The sequence below is a fragment of the Macrobrachium nipponense genome, chromosome 2 (genome assembly GCF_015104395.2).
Source record: "Macrobrachium nipponense isolate FS-2020 chromosome 2, ASM1510439v2, whole genome shotgun sequence".
Taxonomy (NCBI): domain Eukaryota; kingdom Metazoa; phylum Arthropoda; class Malacostraca; order Decapoda; family Palaemonidae; genus Macrobrachium; species Macrobrachium nipponense.
In genome coordinates, this window is record NC_087201.1 from 65,536,234 (window position 1) to 65,541,233 (window position 5,000).

Consider the following 5,000-nt stretch of genomic DNA (forward strand, 5'->3'; position numbering starts at 1 on the left):
GTAATGAGTGTTTTGAGAGATGGCGAGCAGTCCAACTCGAGGAGGACGGAAGTGGGCAGTAGCAGGAGTGGCCATGGAGGTAACGCCGGGAAGGTAGTACGCCTGGTTATCCCCAGTGCCGTGCGGAGCTGTTATGCAGTGCCCGGGAACAAGGGACGCCTTGTTGTCTCGTTGTGAGGGAAGGATACCAGTCCCACAGCCATGAGAAGTAGAAGACGAACCTGTCCACCCACGAGTCAAGAATGCTGGGACAGAGAGAGGTCGAACAGAGCCTCTCACCCCCGTGACCCCGTGGGAGAATCCACACCTACTTCTGATCGCGACCTATTTAAAGAGTAGAGGGATGGTATTAACAAGGTGAATAGTGCAGATGTTCCCTTACCAACCTCGACCCGTGAAGGAAGTCACGATACCTGCCTAAGGGCATGGATATGATAAGCGATGTTAGAATGAGGAATACTGATAGACGTCAGATGAAAGCCTGCAACCCAGTGAGAGAAAGATACAAGAAACTAATAGCATCAGAAGCGAACTGCTGTCACCGCAGCTGACAAACTAATTGTTCAAAAGCTGCTGACCTGTGAGCAAATTGCATAGAACGGGAACATCTCAACCGTATGGCAGAGAGGGACAGTTACGGATAGTGTCTTGGGAAACTATGGGGATGTGATAAGAAGGATACCCTTCACACCCCTGTAGGTGGGAAACCCCGCCCCGCCTAAAGCCGACGTGATTGCTAAAAGTTGTCACTGATAGTAATATTAGTATTAGTTCGACTGCACAATGAACGAGTTGTGTAGCCTTTAGTAGTGTAATCATCAGCTGTTGTGTTAGGGAAATGCAGATAGGGAATTTAGAAAGTAACGTTAGAAAAAAAAATAAATCTGAAAAAAATAAGAGAAAAAAAGGATGGTTCTCTTGGCCGTGTTCTGATTATAGTTTGAAAATTATCACGAACGACAAATACATTCCTTGTCCCCATCCGCGAACTGCAGTTAAGATTTAAAGGCAAAATTATTAACGTAAATTCATTAGAGTTTGTTTGAGTAAAGTAACAAGACTGATATGTTTGTTGAAAGAGTAGTCTGATTTTCATTGGGAAAGAGATGTAATTTTTAAATCTGATGATGAAGTGAAAACAAATTGTACCTTATCCCTGGTATAGATATGCCCTTACGAATATTAATTTCTCAACAAATTGTAGGATCGAGCAACTGTTAGAGCAAAATGAGTAGCAGACGCTCTTCCCAAGAGTACTGTAAGAAAAGGCACGAGCCTGAGAGAGAGAGGAACTGCGACGCATACATAAAAAGTTTCAGTTACAACCTTTGGGTGAGTTGCACAGAAAACAGAGGCAAGTGAGTCAGCTGTTGTGTGAAATTGCTTGAGGGCGAGTGCCATGGAGAATGTACATGTGATGAGTGAGTGCCCTGGGAGTATACATGTGTTGACTGTGTAGGGAGTTGACTGACACGTCAAAGTTTTCTGAACATGCACGAGATAAATTCTTCATAAAAGAAGAAAAAAAAAAAAAGAGTAACGTTATTGTGCCGCCCTTCCTCCCTCTTCGATAAGGCAAACCATCCACTAATTTATAAGTGCGTGTAGTTGCCTTGCGTAGCATACCAGCGCGAGTCATGAATAAATGTGTCCGTCACAAAGTGAACAGAGATATCATAAAAACATGATAGGCAACTTTTGTTTCATGTCGGTATTGCTGAGAAATTGATGTCTAATAAAAATAAAAATTCCTTTTGTTACAGTTCCAAGCATATCATGAGTGAGTCTTTGTATTCATAATTGTGTTATTTTTGTTGCATTATTATTTTTTATTGCATTATTATTTTTTTATTGCATTCCAAGTCGTGTTAAACATCTTATTGCAAGGTATCTAATTTTTGTCCATCTCTATTGATGCCAATTATTGCTGTGTCCAAAATTTTCATATCATTGTCAATGCTGTTTTATACTTTGTCAGAAATTTATGATCTTCCATCGATGATGTGGGGAATATGAGATTATTTTGAAAAAAAAAAAATTTTTTTTTTTTTTGTGTAATCTTTGAATTTTTGATTTTTTTATTTTTCTTGTTTTTATTGTGTTGCAGAAGGAATTCAGTAAGTTTTCTTATACTTTTAACAAATTTCTTATGAGTAACGTTTCATTTTTGACTCATGTTATGTGAATTTTTATGAATTTAACTTTTTCGAGCTGTAGCCATGACTATCCATTTTTATTATTGATATTAAATGTGAACCTAAATTTGTTTTTCTGTATGACACATTGTGAGGCGTGAGATTCGTTTGTTGTAACTTGTGTTTGTAACACGCCAAATGGCCCTATCCTAATAGTTTAAAATTTTGCACAAACTGGATGGTACAGCACTCAAAGGCGGTGTGGCACTCAAAGAAGAACAACAATGCCCAAATCATAAGATCAGCGTATATCTTGCGGGACGCAAGAACTGGGGAGGGAGTGATGAGCTGATTCAATACAGTTTGAATATGCCTTTCCGTGATATTCTGAAGTCCCGTGAAACCGTTATAAGTGATGCTGTGTGTATGTGTAACAAAAACAAGTCAACCGCCAAAGACGATACTAGTTGGCGTGGCCTGGCAGTTCAAAAGAGTACCACGTATCTCTATATCCCTTCGTGATTGGCCCTTGTGTCTAAGGAGCCAGATAACCAATCAGCTTCTTGCATAATGATGCCATCTGAAAGGGGGCATTTTGAACAGGCCGCACCAGCGGCCAGAGCAGTTGATTAGCGGGTCCCATAGAGCACAGACAAACTGGGTCGAGAGTGCCCAGTGCCCCCGCAGTCCCGTTTCCGTCGGTCGCCACACAGAGACGTGTGTCACCATGAGTGTCAATAAGTCTAACTGGCCGTCCGGTTGTGCACTAGCATAGTTAACGTAGTAATTACATTTAAAGGCCACCTGTGTAGCTAACAAGAATACACCTGTGTTAAACGTTTCCTCGATTATTATTTTTGCATGTCCTACATTGCATGCACGTAAACTTATCTCTCTCCTGTTTTTTCCTTCATATCCCAAACCCACAAATGACCGAGATCAGGTCATATAATTTTGGTGTCAGTCCGTGGGGTTCTGTCAAGGTTCTGTGGGGTCCTGCGAATAATCGTATGAGGTCCTGTGGGGTTCCTGAGTCCTTTAAGGTCCTGTGGGGTCTTGTGGGGTGCTATGAGTTCCTATGAGGTCCTGTGAGATCTTATACAAGGTCTTGTGAGGTCTTTTGAGGTGTCAAATAAACGTTAGTGCTAATAATTTTAGCCGACAAATAGTGATATGAGGTGAAATAAACATGGAAACGAGAGAAAGTTCAATGGACGGTGATGACGAGGGAAATGGTGAAATGAACGAACTGTATAAAAACAGTTATGGCAAAGCAATCGGCAGAAAAATGTGAACCGTGTTAAACGGGAATAATAAATCGAGTGGCCCTACGATTTCGAAATGCGCAGTGCTAACCAGAAAGACAGTGTACAATCATACCATGCTTTTGAAAAGCACAGTTCTAACCAGAAAGACAGTGTACAATCACACCATATGATTTCCAAACGCACAGTGCTAACCAGAAAGACAGTGTACAATCACACCATATGTATGATTTCCAAATGCACAGTGCTAACCAGAAAGACAGTGTACAATCACACACCCTACGATTTCGAAAAACGCAGTGCTAGCCAGACAGGCAGAGTGCGATCGTAGAAATCGTTAATAAAATTACCACTGTTAGACAGTTTCGCGACAAAATTCGGTGACGAACGGGCGAGAGAGGATTCAAATCTGCGGAAGTATTCACAAATATTGGAAAAATCCGTACGAGACATCGACACAAAGAGTAGTGTGGGAGAATTCAAAATCGACGGTTGCAGTGCCAAATTCAAACGACGGTGGTAGCAGGAGTAACGCACGTGTTTTGAACGGAGTGATGGCAGTGGTAAGCAGTCCAACCAACCTCACGAGGAAGGACGGAAGTTGGCAGTAGCAGGAGATGGCATGGAGGTAACTCCGGGAAGGTAGTACGCCTGGTTATCCCAGTGCCGTGCGGAGCTGTTATGCAGTGCCCGGGAACAAGGGACGCCTTGTTGTCTCGTTGTGAGGGAAGGGATACCAGTCCACAGCCCTGAGAAGTAGAAGACGAACCTGTCCACCCACGAGTCAAGAATGCTGGGACAGAGAGAGGTCGAACAGAGCCTCTCCCCCGTGACCCCGTGGGAAGGGGGAAGTCCACACCTACTTCTGATCGCGACCTATTAAAGAGTAGAGGGATGGTATTAACAAGGTGAATAGTGCAGAAGTTCCCTTACCAACCTCGACCTGTGAAGGAAGTCACGATACCTGCCTAAGGTATGAATAGGATGAAGTGATGTTAGAATGAGGAATAGCTGATAGACGTCAGATGACAGCCAGCAACCCAGTGAGAGAATCCAGGCTCAATGTGAAGAAGATACAAGCAAACTAATAGCATCAGAAGCGAACTGCCGGCACCGCTGCTGGCACTAATAGTTCAAGCTGTAGACCTGTGAGCAAATTGCATAGAAAACGGGAACATCTCAACCGTATGGCAGAGAGGGACAGTTACGGGATAGTGTCTTGGGACACTATGGGGATGTGATGAGAGGATACCCTTCACACCCCTGTAGGTGGGAAACCCCTTCCCGCCTAGAGCCGACGTGATTGCTAAAAGTTGTCACTGATAGTAATGTTAGTATTAGTTCGACTGCACAATGAACGAGTTGTGTAGCCTTTAGTAGTGTAATCATCAGCATGTTGTGTTAGGGAAATGCAGATAGGGAATTTAGAAAGTAACGTTAGAAAAAAATAAATCTGAAAAAATACGAGAAAAAAAAGGATGGTTCTCTTTGGCCGTGTTCTGATTATAGTTGAAAGTATCACGAGCGACAATACATTCCATTTGTCCCCATCGAAGAATTGCAGTTAAGATTTGAAGGCAGAATTATTAACGTAAATTCA